This window comes from Rana temporaria, chromosome 7, assembly GCF_905171775.1.
Source record: "Rana temporaria chromosome 7, aRanTem1.1, whole genome shotgun sequence".
Classification (NCBI taxonomy): domain Eukaryota; kingdom Metazoa; phylum Chordata; class Amphibia; order Anura; family Ranidae; genus Rana; species Rana temporaria.
In genome coordinates this window covers 82,247,030-82,269,988 of record NC_053495.1, presented here as the reverse complement: position 1 = coordinate 82,269,988, position 22,959 = coordinate 82,247,030, and the positions used below count along the sequence as shown (strand labels likewise).

General features: G+C 46.8%; 1 protein-coding gene across 8 annotated transcripts in view; it reads right to left on the bottom strand.

Moving 5' to 3' along the window:
• Nucleotides 1-22,959, bottom strand: part of UBN2 (ubinuclein 2) — a 1,075,602-nt gene that overhangs the window by 659,274 nt on the left and 393,369 nt on the right. The window lies entirely within an intron of this gene.

Genomic DNA, 22,959 nt, shown 5'->3' with positions numbered 1-22,959 from the left:
GGCGGCATCCTCATGTCCCATCACATCTATCTAAATAAAATTTGAAAAATGTGTGGACTGAAGACCAAGTTGCAGCCTTACAGATCTGAGTGACCAAAGCCTGGTGGTGCACTGCCCATAAAGCACTTATCGCCCTGGTTGAGTGTGCTTTAACAGAAAAAGGAGGAGTCCAATTTTTAAACCAAAGGCTTGAAAAACTGTCTCTCGGATCCACCTGGAGATAGTGGATCTTGTCGCCGCTTGTCCCTTCTTGGGACCATCCGGCAAAATAAACAAAATATTTGTCTTGCGTATCTGAGTGGTTGCCTGCAGATACACATTTACAGCTCTCACAAGATCTAGAGAGTAGAACAACTTTTCCTCCGCTGTCTGCAGATTCGGAAAGAAATACAGTAGGACAATGTCCTGATTTAAATGAAAAGCCGACACCACCTTAGGTAAAAAGGCAGGATGGGGTCGTAGTACAATGTTGTCTTTATGACAAACTAAATAAGGCTCTTTACAGGAGAGAGCTGCCAATACAGATACTCTTCTAGCCGAAGAGATAGCAATCAAAAAGGCCAATTTCCTGCTTAAAAGAATCAGCGGAATATGGCGAATAGGATCAAAGGGTTGCTTCTGCAACACTGATAATACTAGATTCAGATCCCATGGGCACAAGGGAGACTTGACTGGCGGATTAATCCGCAGTACCCCTTGAATGAAAGCCCGCACTAGGGAATGAGATGACAGTGGTCTTCGAAAGAAGACTGATAGAGCTGATATTTAACACTTAATGTTACTAAGGGCTAATTTCATATCCACTTCTAGCTGGCAAAAAGCAAGAATCCTACTTATGTCATATCTCTGAGGATTCCACTTGTTAGTTTCACACCATGAAACATATGTTTTCCATACTCTGTAGTGGATTCGTCTGGAAGCTGGTTTTCTGGCGTCAATAATCGTAGAAAGTACCGGACCTGAGAGCCCTCTTCTTCAGAATGTGGGTCTCAGCAGCCAAACCAACAAACTTAGCCCTTGTAAGGAAGGATGGAACACTGGACCTTGTGATAACAGATCGTGACAAAGCGGAAGCTCCCACGGTGTTCCCACTGCCATCCTTATGATCTTGGCATACCAGGGTGTTCTGGGCCAATCTGGGGCCACCAAGATTACCGGAATTCCTTCCATCTTGATCCTGCAAATCAGTCTCTGTAGAAGGGAGATTGGTGGAAAGGCATAAATCTGTGAAAACTGATTCCACGGCACTACCAGTGCGCATCTGATCCGTAAGCCAGAGGATATTTTGTCCTGGACACAAAATTGTCCAACTTCCTGTTAAACCTGGAAGCTAATAGATCAACATCCGGAGTCCCCCATTTCTGGCAAATGGCCTGAAAGATTTCGGGATGGAGAGACCACTTTCCTGGTGATAGCTGCTGGCGACTCAAATAGTCTGCTTGCCAGTTCTCTACCCCTGCAATGAAAATTGCAGAAAGGCAAGTGACATGTTTCTCTGCCCATCTCAAAATGCGATTGACCCCCTTCTGGGCGCCCTGGCTGCGGGTGCCTCCTTGGTGATTGATGTAAGCCACAGCTGTTGCATTGTCGGACTGAATCCGAACCGTGTGGCCCTGTAACCTGCTTGTCCAAGTTCTGAGGGCCAAGTATACTGCCCGTAACTCCAGTAAGTTAATGGGTAGGTCTCTCGGCTTTGGTCCAGGTTCCCTGGGCTGAAGCCTCTTCCAATACGGCTCCCCAGCCCGTTAGGCTGGCATCCGTTGACACCACCTTCCAGGTGATTGGGCGAAAGGATCTTCCCTTCTGCAAGTTCTTGGTCCTTAACCACCAACTGAAGTCCCGGCACACCCGTTAAGACAGGCGCATGGGTAAATCCAGAGCTTGGATCTTCCTGTTCCAGGCAGCTAAAAAATCGGCTTGAAGCAGGCTCGAATAAAACTGGGTGTAAGGGACGGCCTCGAAGGAGGCTACCATCTTCCCCAATAGCCTCATGTAAAGGCGAATGGATGGTCTCTTCTTTGCTTTGACCTTGTGGATCAGATCCCTTCTTTGATCTATGATCATGCCCAGTTACTCTACCCTTCTTTGGGCTTGTAGTGAGGATTTTTGTAGGTTTACCATCCATCCTAACTCCAGATATCCCATTGTAGTGGATACAGCGTGATATAATCCTGCCACTGACTGATCAATCACAAGAAGATCGTCCAGGTAGGCCGTTATCACTATGCCCTGTGCTTTGAGATTTGCAAGTAGAGGGGCTAGTACTTTTGTAAATACTCGGGGTGCGGTGGCTACCACGAAGGGCAAAGCCACAAATTGGAAGTGGCGATGCTCTACCGCAAACCTTAAGAACCTTTGGTGAGCAGGATGGATAGGCACATGTAAATAGGCGTCCCTGATGTCTATCGACGCCATGAATTCTCCGCTAAGTAGGGTGGCGACTACTGAAAGAATAGTTTCCATTCGGAAATGGCGAATATTTAGAAACTGATTTAGTGATCTCAGATACAGAATGGGTCTGACGTCTCCGTTTGGTTTTGGGATCACAAAGAGGTTAGAATAAAAACGTGAATTTTGCTCCCTTAAGGGTACTTCTGTGACCACCCCTTGGGACAGCAAGTGATCCAATCCCTTGAAGAAGGGTGCTCTTTTTAGAGGATCTTTGGAGAGCCTTGAGCTTTGGAACCGAGAAGATGGGATCTCTCGCGAAAATTCTCTGTCCCCGGCTCCTGGTAAATCTACCTCCAGCCAGCCACAAAAGCCAAGGAAGACCAGCCCCAGAGAGGCAAGAACCAGTGGGATCCTAAGGCTAATAAGCAAAACCCCAAAACCTTTGCATGAAGAGGCGCCCCCGCTCGGCCGAGTGGGGGGACGGCTTTGTCAGTTTTCAGTAGTATGGCAGACAGAGATCAAGGACAAATGGGTGGTATCCACTGTACCCCTAGGGTACCTGGATCTCTGTCTGCCATACCACTGACAAAGCCATCCCCCCCACTCGGCCGAGCGGGGGCGCCTCTTCATGTAGAGGTTTTGGGGTTTTGCTTGTTAGCCTTAGGACCCCACTGTTTCTTGCCTCTCTGGGGCTGGTCTTCCTTTGCTTTTGTGGCTGGCTGAAAATGCCGTCGCTACTGACTGGAGGTAGATTTACTAGGAGCCGGGGACAGAGAACATTTCAAACAAGGTTGCTTGTTTTTCTTCTTCTCTGGCAACAGCGTAGACTTACCGCTGGAAATCTTTTGGATTTATTTCTCCAAGGCGTTCACCATGAAAAGGAAAACTCGCTAGAAGCATTTTGCATGGCACTTCCGCAGACCAATGTTTTAACCAAAGGATTCTGCGCATATGCACCAACTGGAGTGTAAGACGAGATGCTTGCTGGATCGAATCTCTCATAGCATCTATTGTAAAAAGGCCTTGGGAAATTTTTCCCACAACTCGGCCTGTTCTGGAGACAACTACTTAAAGCGGTTGTATACCCGCGATTAATTTTTTATTTAATTTTTTTCACCTGAAAGGCAAAAGCCATAATGAGCTAGTATGCACCGCATATTAGCTCATTATGAAATACTTACCTCGGAACGAGGTGAAGAGAACTTACCTGGTCCACGCCGAGCGAGATGTCATCTTGACTCGGCGTGTCTTCTGGGTATCGCCGCTCCAGTGCTGCGATTGGCTGGAGCACGATGTCGAAGGAGACTTCAAACCGGCAAGGTCTGGTGGCTGCTGGCCCTTTAGCCGAGGATCCCCGCTGCGCATGCGGCGCATTGCAGGGGGAATATTTCCTAAACCGTACAGGTTTAGGAGATATTATTTATACCTACAGGTAAGCCTTATTATAGGCTTACCTGTAGGTAAAAGTTACAAAACCCCCTATACAACCACTTTAAGTCCCTCCTTTACCTGGTCCTTGAAGACCTGACACATACCCACTGCAGCTACAGCAGGTTGTGCAACTGCACCTGCCAGCAGGAAGGAAGATTTCAATAAGGACTCCAACCTCTTTTCTAAAGGGTCCTTAACCACTTGCCGCCCGCCAATGACAAATTGACGTCGGCAAAGTGGTTGTAGAATCCTGACTGGACGTCATATGACGTCCTCAGGATTCTCAGCCGCTGCGCGCCCCCGGGGGCGCGCATCGCGGCGATCGTTGTTGCAGGGTGTCAGTCTGACACCCCGCAACACCGACCTCGGTAAAGAGTCTCTCACAGAGACTCTTTACCACGTGATCAGCCGTGTCCAACCACGGCTGATCACGATGTAAACAGGAAGAGCCGTTGATGGCTCTTCCTCACTCGCGTCTGACAGACGCGAGTAGAGGAGAGCCGATCGGCGGCTCTCCTGACAGGGGGGGTTCGCGCTGATTGTTTATGATGATCGCCACACTGGACCACCAGGGAAGGGCAAAAAAAAAAAAAAAAAGAGTACAAAAAAAGTCTGAAAAAAAGAGTCTGAAAAAAAAAGTCTGGGAAAAAAATAAAATAAAAAAAAAAAGATGCCAAAAAAAAAAAGATGCCAGTGTCCACAAATGGGCACTGACTGGCAACATAAGTAAATCAGTGCCGCCCCAGTGTCCATCAATGCCACCCCACAGTGTCCATCAGTGCCACCCCACAGTGCCCATCTGTGCCACCCATAAGTGCCGCCCATGAGTGCCCATCAGTGCCGCCCATGAGTGCCCATCAGTTCCGCCCATGAGTGCCCATCAGTGCCGCCTATGTGTGCCCATCAGTGCCGCCTATGTGTGCCCATCAGTGCCGCATACCAGCGCCGCCAATCAGTGCCACCTTATCTGTGCCCATCAGTACTACCTCATCGATGTCCATCAGTGCCATCTCATATGTGCCCATCAGTGCCACCATATCAGTGCCCGTAATTGAAAGAGAAAAAACTTACTTATTTAAAAAAAAAAAAACAGGAAAAAAAAAACGTACGTTTTTTTCAAAATTGTCAGTCTTTTTTTAGTTGTTGCGCAAAAAAAAAACAAAAAAAAAAAAAATCGCAGAGGTGATCAAATACCACCAAAAGAAAGCTCTATTTGTGGGGAAAAAAGGACGCCAATTTTGTTTGGGTACAGTGTAGCATGACCGCGCAATTGCCATTCAAAGTGCGACAGTGCTGAAAGCTGAAAATTGGCTTGGGCGGGAAGGTACGTAAGTGCCCTGTATGGAAGTGGTTAAACACCTGTACATCATCTACTGGACAAGTCAGGTTTTTGTTCACACAAGATATGGCTGCATCTACCGCAGGTAAACTCCACTTATTGGTAAATTCCTCCTCCATGGGATAAAGAATTTCAAATTTCTTTGGTTACATCCAGACAAGCACTTCTCTCCGTCTGCCTAAATTAGCTTATTTTTTTTTTAAATCAAAACAACTTTTATTGAGCATAGAAAATAAATGAACAGACGGGTAACAAGTGCAACATGCACTGCAAGTACAAATCAATCCATTTGACATACTCGGGGACATGCAAAAGGAGAACAGGGAGAATAATAAGGGAAATTGTTTACTTGGTGTGGGCTGCGGGGCGTCTAGAGTAACAGAGGGACAGAGAGGGAGGGGGAGGGAAATTTCCGTGAAAGGAGCGGGTGTTCACTGAGCAGAACCACATCTAGTCCTCCGTATTAGACGTGGAAGATTCCTCCAGCCACCTGTCCCAGATCTTATTATACTTCTTTGGGCAGCCCCTGTGGGCATACATTGCTTTTTTGTAGGGGAGAGTATTGACAGGTCTGAGCCATTGCTGAAAAGTGGGGGGGAGCCCCCCTCATCCACAACCTGGCGACTTGCATCCTGGCAAGGAATAACGTTTCTTGCAGAAATATATTTAAATACTTTTTGCTTTCGGGGAAAGGGACACAGGGGAACCCATGTGGTCATGGAGGAACCAGACCACCTGGATCCAGTACCCATGGACGGGGGGGCAGGTCCAGAGCAGGTGGAAGGAGGTGTTGGGGTAGCCACAGCAGGGGCAGTTAGGGTTGTGGTCTCGTCTGTATTTGGAGATGCGGTAGGGCGTCAGGTATGATCTGGGGAGGATAAACATGTAAGGCGGTCCGAGAGCTTGGGAGAGACAGTTTTGCAGTTAGTAAGGGCTTCCTCCCAATCCCCATCAGTCACAGCGCCCAGGTCAGGCTCCCAACGGGTTTTCAACTGATAGGCAGTGGTGGTTGCCACGGGCTGCAGAAGGTACGTGTAGAGTTGGGAGATGAGTCTCTTGTGGTCTTTTCCCGACACAATGTCAACTAGCAGGGGGACCTCAAGGGCTGGGATGGAGTGTTTGGAATGGCCTGACCGATCCGCAAACCACAACTGGCGACAGGTATATAACGCCCTTGATGATCCACAGGCCGTGGTCGGGGATAGAGGCAAGTTCGGGAAGGAGGGGGTCGTCCCAGATGGGTGTGTGGGAGTGGGGAGAGGGTGCCCTGCCGAAGCGCATAGCAAGCTGCCATATTTTGCAATGATGGAATAGCATGTGCCCTCCATCATCGGCCCGGGGCGGGTCAAGGGGCCCGCGGAACAGGAGCTGGAAGGGGTGACACAGAAGGGCCGGGGAATGCGAGCAGACCGGGGCGGAGTACCAGTCCTTGTCAGAGTGGTTGTAGTGGAAAAGGTGCGAGAGCTGGGCTGCCAAGTAGTAGAGGAGCAGGTCAGGGACAAGTCGGCCGGGCACTTCAGGACCTGCCAGGACAATTTGTGCTGGGAGGAACCCCAGACAAAAGGTGTTGAGGATGGCCTCCATGGCTTTGAATGTACGTGGAGGGTGATAGAGGGGCCTGCCAGAACACGTAGAGCAATTTGGGGAGAAGGATCATTTTGATCAGATTAACCTGGCCCATTAACCCAAGGGGGAGACGGGACCATATCTGCGTTTTCAATTTTAAAAGGGCGAATAGGGGTTCAACATTGAGGGCAGTGTAGTCAGAGAGGGACCTTGATACAGTAACACCAAGGTATTTAATGGTGCTGGCTCCAACCAGGGGGAGCGCGGCCTGATTGGCAGTGGGGGCACCCGCATCTAGAGGGAGGATTTGGGACTTAGTCCAGTTCATCCGAAGCCCCAAGTCCCAAAAGCTGTGATAACCTGGAGAGTGAGGTGCCCGCGTCGGCTAGGTAGAGAAGCATGTCGTCGGCGTAGGCCAACAACCTCAGTCAGCCGACCACAGCGTAGGCCCCTGATGTTGGGGTGGGTCCTGAGAGAAATGGCTATGGGCTCCACAGCAAGGGCATAGAGCAGGGGTGAGATGGGGCACCCCTGGCGTGTACCACGGGAGAGGGAAGGAGGTGGAGACCCTGCCATTGACCTGAATGCGCGCCGAAGGAGACTGATAAAGAAGTTGGAGCCACTTGATGAATTTCGGGCCAAAGCCGAACCTGCGACGGCATTCCCACAGGTAGCTCCACTCAACGGAGTCGAACGCCTTGGCGGCGTCTAAACTGACTACCACCCTGGAGCCCACATCCGTATGCCGGGCCTGAAGATTCATGTGGAGCCGCCTAAGGTTAAAAGCCGTATTCTTGAGTGGCATAAACCTGGACTGGTCAGGGTGTATGACGCCAAGGATAACTTTGTTGAGGCGTAGGGCTAGGATCTTGGCCAGAATTTTGATGTCGAGCTGGAGGAGAGAAATGGGCCTATATGATTCAGGGAACAGGGGGTCCTTACCCAGCTTGGGGATGAGTACAATTAGGGCTTTGCCTATGGATGCCGGGAAGGAGCAAATATTGAATATGTGCGTGTATAATGAATATATGTTCCCAGTTATGGGATGGGGCATGGGACTATACGAATGCAATTAGGATATGTAATGAAAATAAAGAAGGTTTGCTAAGGAACCGCAGAGACCATACATAGTAGACAAAACTTGTATGCATAAAAAATATAATTTAATTACCATTGATCATATAAACATACACAGAGATAAAAACCATGATCACATGAGATAATAAAGTTCACCATATGTGAGGTTACAAATTAGTGTATGCAGAGGGTCCAAAATGTTTCGCCATTCGGGCTTCTTCAGAGACGAAAATGCATATTATATAATCTATGAATAGATAAAAACATGTAAGTATGATAAAATGTACAGTTTTGCATAATATACAGATCAATGACATTCTACGGGCATAACCATAATCTTTTAGACTGCGAGAGTAAGCATGTTTAACATGGGAACAGGAAAAATAATAAAGAGTGTATATAGAAAAAATAAAAAATAAGCAAAAAATGAAAAATACAGTTTGTCTATGTTTGCCGCCATTGTGTAAACAGGTAAACGCCTAAAACAAGATATGTACCTCAATAGTGATCGCACATGGAGATCCCAGGCGTGTCCGTCAAGGATTGCTAGATGGATTAGCAAAATATGGCACAGGTCATGGACAGTCCATTAGTCACGCTGGGGAGCACATGGAGGCAAATTATATTGAGATAATGTCTAAAGATGATATAATCTGATGTCGATAGGGAAGCATAGTGTTTACAAGATTGGGTGTGGAGGAAAAGAAAAAAAGGAAAATAGGAAGGAGACAAAGAAAGGGGAGAAGAAAAGAAACAGCACATGGTAATATGGATATGCGATGTGCTTAACCACTTGCCGCCCGCCAATGACAGATTAACGGCGGAAAAGTGGTTGTAGAATCCTGACTGGACGTCATATGACGTCCTCAGGATTCTGAGCCGATGCGCGCCCCCGGGGGCACGCATCGCGGCGATCGTTGTTGCAGGGTGTCAGTCTGACACCCCGCAACACCGATCTCGGTAAAGAGTCTCTCACGGAGAGACTCTTTACCACGTGATCAGCCGTGTCCAACCACGGCTGATCACGATGTAAACAGGAAGAGCCGTTGATGGCTCTTCCTCACTCGCGTCTGACAGACGCCAGTAAAGGAGAGCCGATCTGCGGCTCTCCTGACAGGGGGGGTTCGCACTGATTGTTTATCAGCGCAGCCCCCCACTCGAATCGCCACATGGACCACCAGGGAAGCCCACCCTGGACCACCAGGGAAGGGCAAACCAAAAAAAAGGGGGCAAAAAAATAAATAAAAAAAGATGCCAATCAGTGCCCACAAATGGGCACTGACTGGCAACATAAGTAAATCAGTGCCACCCCACAGTGCCCATCGGTGCCACCCCAGAGTGCCCATCAGTGCCCATCTGTGCCACCCATCAGTGCCGCCCAGAAAACTTACTTATTTACAAAAAAATTACTGAAAAAAATTAAAACGCATTTTTTTTTCAAAATTTTCAGTCTTCTTTTAGTTGTTGCGCAAAAAAAAAAATTGCAGAGGTGATCAAATACCACCAAAAGAAAGCTCTATTTGTGGGGAAAAAAGGACACCAATTTTGTTTGGGTACAGTGTAGCATGACCGCGCAATTGCGATTCAAAGTGTGACAGTGCTGAAAGCTGAAAATTGGCTTGGGCGGGAAGGTGCGTAAGTGCCATGTATGGAAGTGGTTAAACTTGTTTACTGGCTAGTAATAGTATTGGAATAATAATAAATATAAATAAATAAAAAAACGATATTCTCCACACTATTGTTGCATACACTAACAATGATGAAGGGGGGGGTAGTAATAATGGCAAGCCATTATAAAAATCTATATGCAAGAATAGTAGGTATATACAAAGCAAGCACAAGCTTATATATGTATTAGCCTCTCAGGCTTATAATTTGTTGCAAAATATTCAAACGATAATATTCTAATGGCAGATAAAAATCATAATGATTACAGCTTATGTAAACTTACATCCAAACTTTCCATTAAGTAGATTGGGTATGAGAAATGTCAGGGTGTGGGTAAAACACTGAGATTGGGCTGAATGGAACCAGCTGCACCGGACGTGTTTGGCAATCTATAGTGATGACACATATGGATTTATATTAGAGCCTCAAAAGAAGATGCGGAAACAATGAGAAGAAAAAGTAGAAAATATTGAGTGTATGTATAGGTACCTCCTATGACGCCTCCAATGTAGGGGAGGTTGAAAAATATTTAGACCCCCACGGGGATGCAGGGATAGACCGGGAACCCAGCTGACCATATACTAAAAGACAAAAAAAAAAAAAAAGGGAAAAAAAATTCACAGGGAACGAATTCCCTGTGAAAAGAGTTTTAGTGTTAGTTCTGAGAGATATGTGGCTATCCTCAATGAATAGGAGGAAGACGCCACAGAGACTCTGAGTGTAGATTGGTAGTTTAAAAAGTTACCTTAATGTGGTGGCTGGGATGAGCGCGGTCTGCCTGCAATAGCCTGAGCGGGTTGTGTCAGCTGTGTGTGCTCCTTTTGTACTCCCATAGTGCTCTGACGTAGCAAGCGTCAGAGCGCTGTAGTGGGCGGGCAGAGTGCGTGTGGAGAGGTATAGGGGAATCCTCTCCTGTCAGTGCCATGTGGGAAGCCTGCCCATCAGGGATGACAATACAGTTCCACCCCCTGGGCGGGATAGGAGAACGGCGGTCCGTCTCAGCGGCGATGTGATCGCCCACACACGGCATGTGCACTGAGTGGGCGGAGGGTCACAACACCATGGCCTCCACCATGGTTCAGAGCAGAATCTGCATCTGGTGGTCACCCCTGGGCGCCCAACTAACGAGACCTATGGATGTCAGGTGGCAAATCACCTGGTGGCCAGAAAGGCAGCCGATCAATGGGAAAACACCTGGGAATGTACCACCCGGGATCACGATAAGAGGCACATAAGGTCCCCGGGCATAAACCATGGGACACATGGCAGCAAACGGAAACAAACGAAAAAACAAAATATATACATATGCAGCAAATCACAATATAGTCAACAATATGGCATGTTGCAGTTATATTCTTTTATAGCTGGATGTCATCCAGGATGCAGAGATCGTGCAACCTTTAGGATGACTGTCCCTTGGAGTGAAAAGAAAGTTAACCCTTCACTCGAAGGAAACTATCAAAGGTTGCTGTAACAATGAAAAGAAAATTAATTTAGGTCGTCTCTGTGGACTAATACTACCCACATAGACCAATACTGGGAACATTGTATAAAATGCAAATTGGTTATTGGAAACCTGACTATGCTCCATAAGGTGTTGTGGGGAGTGGCCAGGTGGAATGGACACCACTGATGGATCTAAGTGCAGAATCCACGTATGGGACAGTTGGGATGTGGGTATACAATGGGATGGATACATTGCAACAGTATCAGGTAAGTCACTGTCATGGAGGAAATTGATATATGCTCCCCAATGTTGGAAAAGGGGGATAGGGAAAACCCTATTGATATGTGGTATACCAGGAAGTTTTTACAAAAATGATTTGTAGCTCATGCTATCGTTAAGGCCTGGATAAATGGTGGCTCTTAGCGTATAAATCCAGCGAGCTTCTAGCTGGAGAAGACGTTTGTCAATCTCACCACCTCTCTCATTGGGTGCAATGTGACCAAGGGCAAAAAAGCCCATCATGTCCACATCGTGCCCATGGAGTAGCCCCATGTGTCTACTGATTGGGGTTTCAAGCAGTTTTTTATTAACTGCCGACACATGGTCGCGTATTCGGCAGAAAAAGTTACGCTTCGTTTTGCCGATGTAAAAAGCTCCGCAATTACACTTCATCATGTAGATGATTCCTATAGTTTGGCATGTAGCTCTAAATTTGGGTGTGCATATGTCACCATTAGGCAGGAGAATACTGCTGCCTTTAATGATATGGCGACAGTGATTGCATTTCATGCAAGGATAGGTACCCGTTTGTGTAGGTCTAGGCACCAATTGGGTGGAGTAATGACTAGATACAGCATTATCTCTTATTGATCTGGACCGTTTAAATGTAATTTCGGGATAGTTGTTTACAAACTTATTAATTTTACTATCTGACGTCAATAGGTGCCAGTATTGATTGTATATTTTTCTTATTTTGGAATGCTGTCTGCTGTACCTAGTGATTACCCGAGTGGTATTAGATGTCTTTTTTTCTTTTGGTACATATAGCAGTGTATTGCGGTCCTGGCAGTTTGCCCTGTTGTAGGCCTTGCGTAGGCAGCTCTTGGTGTACCCACGGGTCCCCAAGCGGGCATAAAGCCGTCTTGCTTCTAAAACAAAATCGCTTTGTTCAGAGCAATTGCGCTTAAGTCGTAAATATTGACTGTACGGTATACTCGCAATCAATGTCTTCGGGTGAGAGCTGGAGGCGTGAAGCAGACTGTTCCCTGCCGTGGGTTTACGGTAAAGGGTTGAGCATAAACGACCATTGGTATCAACAAAGAGTTCGACATCTAAAAAAGTAATTTTCTACTGACTGTAATTGTGGGTATTAGTTTGTAGTTGGTTTAGAAAAATATCAAGGTCTTCTTTGGACCCTGCCCATACCATGAACACGTCGTCTATGTACCTGTGCCATGTCAGCACATTGGACAACAGGACATCATTTTCTTCACCGCCGAAGAGGTCGCGCTCCCACCCCCCCAGGTACAAGTTGGCATAGGAGGGGGCACAGCCTGCCCCCATAGCCACACCTTGCACCTGGAGGTAGTGGGAGCGCTTGAAAAGAAATACATTAGTCAGAATATATTCTAACATTTCGATAATAAAGTTATTGTATTTTTTGGCATGTTTGTCCCGTTCGCTAAGGAAGCTTCTGATGACTTGTACTCCATGTGAATGGGGTATAGAGTTATAGAAAGCCTCGATATCTATGGCGACTAGGGGACCCGTGGGTACACCAAGAGCTGCCTACGCAAGGCCTACAACAGGGAAGACTGCCAGGACCGCAATACACTGCTATATGTACCAAAAGAAAAAAACACATCTAATACCACTCGGGTAATCACTAGGTAGAGCAGACAGCATTCCAAAATAAGAAAAATATACAACCAATACTGGCACCTATTGACGTCAGATAGTAAAATTAATAAGTTTGTAAACAACTATCCCCAAATTACATTTAAACGGTCCAGATCAATAAGAGATAATGCTGTATCTAGTCATTACTCCACCCAATTGGTGCCTAGACCTACACAAACAGGCACCTATCCTTGCATGAAATGCAATCACTGTCGCCATATCATTAAAGGCAGCAGTATTCTCCTGCCTAATGGTGATATATGCACACCCAAATTTAGAGCTACATGCCAAACTAAAGGGATTATCTACATGATGAAGTGTAAATTGCAGAGCTTTTTACATCGGCAAAACATGTGTCGGCAGTTAATAAAAAACTGCTTGAAACCCCAATCAGTAGACATATGGGGCTACTCCATGGGCATGATGTGGACATGATGGGCTTTTTTGCCCTCGGTCACATTGCACCCAATGAGAGAGGTGGTGAGATTGACAAACGTCTTCTCCAGCTAGAAGCTCGCTGGATTTATACGCTAAGAGCCACCATTTATCCAGGCCTTAACGACAGCATGAGCTACAAATCATTTTTGTAAAAACTTCCTGGTATACCATGTGAATGGGGTATGGAGTTATAGAAAGCCTCGATATCTATGGCGACTAGTCAGGCATCATCGGGGATTGTTAACCCATCTGTAATTTTAAGGAGGTCGATTGTATCTTTGACATATGAGAAGAGCCCACGCACATGAGGGTATAAATACTCGTCAATGATGCAGCTAACATTCTCAGTGAGAGAGCCGCACCCTGAGACGATAGGTCGTCCGGGTGGTGGCAAAATACATTTATGCACTTTGGGTAGTGCATAAAAGGTGGGTGTGGATGGATGCTCGATGTTCAAAAATTTGGTGGTGTTCTCATCAATAATGCCTTCTCGGTATGAGCGGTTGAGAATTTCTCTGTATTTATTTATGTTTCGAGTCACAGTGGAGGCGGGTACCAATCTGTACCAGTGTTTATTCTTGAGAATGTCTAAACACATGGCCTTAACGACAGCATGAGCTACAAATCATTTTTGTAAAAACTTCCTGGTATACCACATATCAATAGGGTTTTCCCTATCCCCCTTTTCCAACATTGGGGAGCATATATCAATTTCCTCCATGACAGTGACTTACATGATACTGTTGCAATGTATCCATCCCATTGTGTACCCACATCCCAACTGTCCCATACGTGGATTCTGCACTTAGATCCATCAGTGGTGTCCATACCACCTGGCCACTCCCCACAACACCTTATGGAGCATAGTCAGGTTTCCAATCACCAATTTGCATTTTATACAATGTTCCCAGTATTAGTCTATGTGGGTAGTATTAACCCACAGAGACGACCTAAATAAATTTTCTTTTCATTGTTACAGCAACCTTTGATAGTTTCCTTCGAGTGAAGGGTTAACTTTCTTTTCACTCCAAGGGACAGTCATCCTAAAGGTTGCACGATCTCTGCATCCTGGATGACATCCAGCTATAAAAGAATATAACTTCAACATGCCATATTGTTGACTATATTGCGATTTAGTGCATATGTATATATTTTGTTTTTTCGTTTGTTTCCGTTTGCTGCCATGTGTCCCATGGTTTATGCCCGGGGACCTTATGTGCCTCTTATCGTGATCCTGGGTGGTACATTCCCAGGTGTTTTCCCATTGATCGGCTGCCTTTCTGGCCACCAGGTGATTTGCCACCTGACATCCATAGGTCTCGTTAGTTGGGCGCCCAGGGGTGACCACCAGATGCAGATTCTGCTCTGAACCATGGCGGAGGCCATGGTGTTGTGATCATCCGCCCACTCAGTGCACATGCCGTGTGTGGGCGATCACATCGCCGCTGAGACGGATCGCCGTTCTCCTATCCCACCCAGGGGGTGGAACTGTATCGTCATCCCTGATGGGCGGGCTTCTGACAGGAGAGGATTCCCCTATACCTCTCCACACGCACTCTGCCCGCCCACTACATCGCTCTGACGCTTGCTACGTCAGAGCACTAGGGGAGTACAAAAGGAGCACACACAGCTGACACAACCCGCTCAGGCTATTGCAGGCAGACCGCGCTCATCCCAGCCACCACATTGAGTGTAGATTGGTAGTTTAAAAAGTTACCTTAGAGTCTCTGTGGCGTCTTCCTCCTATTCATTGAGGATAGCCACATATCTCTCAGAACTAACACTAAAACTCTTTTCACAGGGAATTCGTTCCCTGTGAATTTTTTTTCCCTTTTTTTTTGTCTTTTAGTATATGGTCAGCTGGGTTCCCGGTCTATCCCTGCATCCCCGTGGGGGTCTAAATATTTTTCAACCTCCCCTACATTGGAGGCGTCATAGGAGGTACCTATACATACACAATATTTTCTACTTTTTCTTCTCATTGTTTCCGCATCTTCTTTTGAGGCTCTAATATAAATCCATGTGTCATCACTATAGATTGCCAAACACGTCCGGTGCAGCTGGTTCCATTCAGCCCAATCTCAGTGTGTTACCAACACCCTGACATTTCTCATACCCAATCTACTTAATGGAAATTTGGATGTAACTTTACATAAGCTGTAATCATTATGATTTTTATCTGCCATTAGAATATTATCGTTTGTTGAATATTTTGCAACAAATTATAAGCCTGAGAGGCTAATACATATATAAGCTTGTGCTTGCTTTGTATATACCTACTATTCTTGCATATAGATTTGTATAATGGCTTACCATTATTACTACCCCCCCTTCATCATTGTTAGTGTATGCAACAATAGTGTGGAGAATATTGTTTTTTTATTTATTTATATTTATTATTATTCCAATACTATTACTAGCCAGTAAACAAGTTTAAGCACATCGCATATCCATATTACCATTTGCTGTTTCTTTTCTTCCCCCCTTTCTTTGTCTCCTTCCTATTTTCCATTTTTTCTTTTCCTCCACACCCAATCTTGTAAACACTATGCTTCCCTATCGACATCAGATTATATCTTCTTTAGACATTATCTCAATATAATTTGCCTCCATGTGCTCCCCAGCGTGACTAATTGACTGTCCATGACCTGTGCCGTATTTTGCTAAACCATCTAGCAATCCTTGACGGACACGCCTGGGATCTCCATGTGCGATCACTATTGAGGTACATATCTTGTTCTAGGCGTTTACCTCTTTACACAATGGTGGCAAACATAGACAAACTGTATTTTTCATTTTTTGCTTATTTTTTATTTTTTCTATATACACTCTTTATTATTTTTTCTGTTCCCATGTTAAACATGCTTACTCTCGCAGTCTAAAAGATTGCGGTTATGCCCGTAGAATGTCATTGATCTGTATATTATGCGAAACTGTACATTTTATCATACTAACATGTTTTTATCTATTCATAGATTATATAATATGCATTTTTGTCCCTGAAGAAGCCCGAAGGGCGAAACATGTTGGACCCTCTGCATACACTAATTTGTAACCTCACATATGGTGAACTTTATTATCTCATGTGATCATGGTTTTTATCTCTGTGTATGTTTATATGATCAATGTTAATTCCTTAGCAAACCTTCTTTATTTTCATTACATATCCTAATTGCATTCGTATAGTCCCATGCCCCATCCCATAACTGGGAACATATATTAATTTTTCTACCCGGGACGGTAATGCTTTTGGGTTTATCCCTATAGTACACTGTGCAAGCTCTATATGTACTTCATCTCTTTCTATGTGCGTGTATAGTTGGCAAAGCCGTGGGATAAGGCTCTCGCCGAATTGCTTGTAAAACTCGAGGGGGAGATCGTCGGAGCCGGGTGCCTTGGTTGTGGGGAGCAGCGCCAAAGCCTTAGCGATGCATTCCTCGGTGATAGGCGACTCCAACAGGGCCACCTGGGGGGGTGCAAGTGTGGGGAAGTTGACGTCCTGCAGAAATGCCGAGAGCTCATCTTGGGTGTGTTGGGCAGTAGAGTAGTACAGCTTGAAGTAGAAGGACCTGAACTCCGCAGCCACCTGGTCAGGATCCGTTATCCTGGCTCCGGAGGCCAGCTGGAGAGAAACCACTACCGGGGGCTTATGGTCCATGTGGGCCAGGTAGGCGAGGAGCTTGCTAGCACGCTCGCCGAATTTAAATATGTGCCGTTTGCTAAAGAAAATGCCCTGCTTGGCTTTTTCAAAGTGCAGCTGGTCAGTGAGTCTGGTCTGCACACGGACACAGGCGGCATTGGCTGCAGTGGGGTCGCTTTGGAAGGCCTGCTCGAGGGTGTCAAGACTCTCCTCTGCCTGGCAGAGTAGTGCCTTGGAGGTGGTCTTATGTCTGTTAATTCGCGTGGTCATAATCAAACGAGCATGCATCTTGAAGGTCTGCCAGACAGAGCCAAACGAGGCGGATCCAACGTTTGTGCGGAAGAAGTGTTCCCATTCGAGCCGGACCGAGTTCAGGTCGGATAGAGTGGTGAGCCAGAATGGATTTAGTTTCCAAATCCGGACAGCCGCGGGGGGGGGGGGGGCAGGAGCCGCAGTGTTATCCAGTAAGGGGAATGGTCAGATAACACTCTGGTGCCAAAACCCGCGTCGAGGAGGTGGTAGAGGAGAGGGGGAGTGAGGAGGATTAGGTAAATGCGGGACATTGCGGAGCGGGAGGGGGTGAAGCACGAGAAGTGTGTTTGTGTCGGGTACACGCGTCGCCACTGTGAGGAATTTGCCAAATCTAGTTACATCGGGTGTTGGGGGGGAAGGCTCAGTCTGTCAAGGCTTGGGGCAATTACCATGTTAAAATCGCCAGCCCAGATGGCTGGCACCAAGGGGTGCCAAGCTATGAATGCCACCCCCTCCTGCAGCATGGCAAAATGGAAGGGGGGAGGGATGTAGAAGGCTAGAAGGAGAACTTCAAGGCCCCCAATGGTTGCATGAAAAAACAATGACCTGCCCTGGGGGTCCGACTGCAGGGTGTGGAGGCGAAACTGCACCGTCTTAGCAACAACAATCGCAATTCCGCGGGAATTAGAGGCGTATGGGGCCTGGTACAGCCAACCCATCCAGGGCTTTTTAAGGCACATTTGCTTCTGGCCCGTTAGATGGGTCTCAGCCAGGATGGAAATGTCAGCCCAGAGGGACTTAACGTGTGAGAGGACTGCCATACGCTTTGCTCTCTCTCCGAGATCCCGGACATTCCAGGTCACAATCTTAAGGGAGGCCATGACTTTGGGAAGGGGGGGGTCAAGGTGCGCAGTCGGACACCCAGGGGGCAGCACACAGTACAGGGGTAGTAATTGCAGCACAACACATAGCATAGCAAAACATAGAGAAGGGGGGGCTAAACCCATAGGCAGTAACACATCGCAGCATGTCAAAATGGAGTCATAAAAGAAAAAAAGAAAAACATATATAAACAAAAGTCAAGCTCAAACAGTCTGCATAGAAACTGGACCAGCAATGCAGATTCAACACACTGCCATCCACCAAACTCAGGCAGGCAGAGGCTGGCCAGGGAAACATTGGTTGAGGAATGGTATTCCTGAATGGCACTGGTGCCGTGTTCTTAAGGTGACCAGTGGGGTCAGGGGGGCGAACAAACTGAAGAGTGCACAACTGTGCAGGGGGGTATCCAGTCTCGTGGGGTGCAGGTGAGCCGCCCGAGACACACAAAGTAATCATAAACGTGGGGGGGGGACACCGTCTCACATCTCGGTCCAGGAGTGGAACGGGGCAATCGCCGGAACACAACTGGGGACGGGGGGGGGGGAAGAGGATGAGGGCAGTAGAGAAAGAAAAATGTCGCGGGCTGACTCACGGTTTTGTAGGAGGCTTCAGGTAAACAGGTCGCCCAAATGGGGGGAGGCCCCAGCTGCGGCGAGGCGATGGAAGCAATGGACGGGGCGGTGAGGGTCTAGGCGGGGGCCTGCTCGGTGGCAGCACGATGTTCCAGCCAGGAAAGGACGGCCTGCGGGTCTTCAAAAAACTGAGCCTTGCCCTCGCTCACCACGCAGAGCCCTCTTCTTCTGGACCTCGGCCGAGAAGTGTGGTAACACCGCCACGTTGACGATGGGGATGTTGCTTCTTTCCCGGGGTATGCCTGAGGATTGCGTCGCGGTCACGATAGTTGAGGAACTTGGCGATGAATGTGCACAGCGGGGCTCCAGCAGGGGGGGGTTTTCAGCCAGGTGATGGGCGCTTTCCACCACAAACATCGAGAAGGCCTATCTACCGAACGACTTGACCAGCAGGTTTTCGAGGTAGGTAGGGGGATCCGCGCCCTCCGCCCTCTCTGGGATGCCCACGAAGCGCAGGTTACATCGTCTTAAGCCGTTTTCCATGTCGTCTTGCTTGGACAAGACTGCATTCAGTTAGTTCTGTAGTAACTTGAAGGGTATGCAGGCCCTCCTCCACGTGGCCGACCCGGCGTTCCGTCTCGGTCATCCGCTCGCAAAGCTTGTGGATATCCTGCCGGATTAGAGAGATATTGATCTTTACCTCTTCGATTCTGGTTGTTAGGGTGGATCGGCAGAGAGCGATCGCCTCTAGCACTCTGGCTGTGTCTCCAGAGGCATGAGCTCCGTCCACACGAGGCGGGTTGGCGCCATCTTCCTCCTCAGGATCTTGCTCGTCATGGCGAAATTGAGCCAGTTTGGCGATAGCCCCGGACCTTTTAGTTGGTGACATGGTAGCCTGCGGGTGGGTAGAGTGCCCGAAGCCTTCAGGTGGTCTTTGGCAGGGAATGGGTCCCCTAGGATCAGTTGAAAAAGGATGAGTCTCGAGTGGAGCTCTCACTCTGCATGTCCTGCTACATGCAGCTCCAGACCACGCCCCCCTAAATTAGCTTATTTAGCAGCGGATGAACTGGGAAAGAGACTGAACTCTGCAGGGATTTTAATGAACCTAGAGAGGAGACAGGTGATTCAGATAACTCAGAGGGGGGCAGCCTGAATGCAGTACGTATTGCTTCAGCATTAAATTGCACCGGCGATCTTGGCATCTGGGAAGCAGAAAAGGGCTCTTCTGGTTCCTCCTGTACAGGCAAATCAAGGCTTACTGGGCAGGATAGTACCGAGCAGGCACGGGTAGAACCCCCTGTCTCCGGCGGCATTGCCTTCTTATTTTTAGCACCTGAACCCTTTCTAAGGGAAGACATTTTCCAGAGCAACAAGCCGAGGTACCAAGATGCATATACTACTGTGCTCAGTTTAGCAATTTACATTAGGTATGCAACTTAAACACACAGTTTCAAGCAAAGAGTAGGTGTCTCTCTTTGGTAATACCCACCAACCACATAGAGCTTATGTGTCCCCAAGGAACTGCTGCTGTGTCCCGAGGGAGAGCTGCTGGCTTTCTTGCTGCATTCTGGCCCCTATCTGGGCGCCATTTTCAAAACTTGGCGTGCGCGCTCCCGCTATTTGTTTTTTCCCGATAAAGCGTGCCCCTGTGCGTGCGTGACCTAATTTGTTGGGGCGGCTGCCTGGAGGCATGGAGGACTTTCCCTGTGCCTTTCTTGGCGTTTTTTGTCCTGTTTCCAGCAGGAGAAGAGCGGTGTTGTGCAGAGTTCTGCAGCAGAAAGTGTGCTTGTGGGTTTGACACGTCAATGAATGAAGGCGAGTAAGTTCAGCTCTTTACTCCCTCCGGTGGCCAAACTTGAGACACCCCACAAAATTTATTAATAAACGCGGTTTGTTTGCAGATGACATTCTTTTATTTGTAACATCGCTAATTTCATTACCGAATATATGTGAAGTTCTGCACAATTTTTCTAAAATTTCAGGTCTCACGGTTAACTACGAGAAATCGCAAGCCCAGATCCACGTCCCTGGCTCTGTGACTGCCGATCGCGGGTGCTTGGCGGCCACCAGGCACGCGCATCGGAGTGAGACACTCCCTTCTCTAAGTGTATCTTCACTTAAGCAGTCGTTTAGCCACCCGGCGGCCGACTATTTACGGCCGCAAGATGGCTCTAATCTGCCTAGAGGCAGTGTTTTTTTGGGGGGGGCACGCGCGCCGATGCGCGTGCCCGCCAAGCACCCGCGATTGGCAGTCACAGAGCCAGGGACGTGGATGTCTGTGTGTAAACACAGAGATCGACGTCCTGTTAGGGAGAGGAGACGGATGGTGTGTCCTTTATCCCTCCCCCAGTCAGTATCCTCCCCCCACAGTAAGAATCACTCCCAGGGTACACATTTAACCCCTTCCTCGCCCCCTAGTGTTAACCCCTTCCCTGCCAGTCACATTTATACAGTAATCAGTGTGTGTATATATATATATATATATATACACACACACACACACACACACACATATATATATATATACACACACATACACACACACACACACACACACACACACACACTGATTACTGTATAAATGTGATGTCCTGGTGTGCTCTTTTCCAAGCAAACCCGAGGTAGACACGCAGAAGTGCAAAAAGGTATATATCGCCCCTGCATCGGCAAAACAATATATGTATAGACGTACTTTACATAAAAAAAACTCAGGAACATTAATAATGTGAATTGTCTACAGTAGTAAAACAAAGAGTCCCGCCCGCATGACTATATGCGTTATATGATGAAACTTATATTTTCATTTTTGAATCAACAGTTTTTTATATAAAGTACGTCTATTTATACATATATTGTTTTGCCGATGCAGATATATACCTTTTTGCGCTTCTGCGTGACTACCTCGGGTTTGCTTGGAAAAGAGGGAGGACTCCTGCCCGACTGTGCGCCCCTATTTTCCTTCTTAAAAGGCCCTTGGTGCCACCGATTTGATGTCTGCCGGCTCTGTCATAAGTTCATACACATGGTGACGGGTATGATATATGTACTATGTAATTTCAATGTTCTCTTGCTATGTACAAAGAGAATTCTTGCAATATTTTGGAACATTTAAATTTATGTCATATACAGTGTTACCCCACATGGACACTAGCCCCTGATGAAGGGACAAGGTCTTGAAACGCGTAATGCCTGAATGAACCCCTGTGGACTAGTCAGACACCCACTTATGAACTTTGTTTTTAACATTTATATTTTTGTATTTATTGTATAAATAAACTTTTATTGCTAATAATTAAGTTTTTTGAATCAATGAGCTGTTACCGCTAAAGCCCCACCCTGGGGGATTCCTCTCTTTCCCATTATATATAGGGGTGTTGGTAACACGCATAGGTTTTCCTTATTGATGTTTTTTTGCATTTTTGTTTATAGCGCAAAAAATAAAAAAACACACAGGTGATCAACTATCACCAAAAAAAAGCTCTATTTGTGGGAAAAAAAAGGACGTCAATTTTGCTTGGGAGCCTTGTCGCACGACCGCGAAATTGTCATTCAAAGTGTGACAGTGCCGAAAGCTGAAATTTCGCCTGGGCAGGAAGGGTGTATATGTGCCCAGTAAGCAAGTAGTTAAATTTGAATGGAATGATTCCTCAATAAAAGGTATCTAGGTATCACACTTACAGCTCGCACAGAAACTTTATATGAACACAACTACCCACCACTATATGAGAAATTAGAAAACTATCTCAAAACCTGGTCCAAACACGAACTTCCGTGGCCGAGCAGGATTAACTCAATCAAAATTACCCTTCTCCCGAGAAATTCTATATTTCTTTAGGTCACTTCCCATCCCGATCAAAAAAAAAAAAAAAAACACTTGAAAACTCTTCAGAGCAAAATACTTATACACCTGGGGAACCTCTAGCCATCGCATTCCTCAAAACACCCTGTTCCGTCACAAAAATAAGGTAGGGCTTGGCCTTCCTGACCTACATAAATATTTTATAGCAGCAAGATTAGCACAACTCTCATTGATCTACTCAGACTGAAAAACCGGACTGGATTAACATTGAGAGTCAGGTAGTCTCCCAAATTTCTCTTGATCAATGGTAGCCTATCAAAAAACAACCACCTCTGATGGCCACTTTTCCTATCTCAATTTTGTGCACTCTGTGACAGCTATAGGAATCATCCGACCCTTGTCTCAGCACTATGCCCCCTCACACATCTATTCAACAACCCGGATTTTCCCCCTGGTTTAGACGTACAAACGTTTAAATGGTGAGTGGATAATGGACTATACCGCCTAGGACAATTCTTTACTCCTGGGGGACCTGTTAATCACTGTATCAAAAAATGT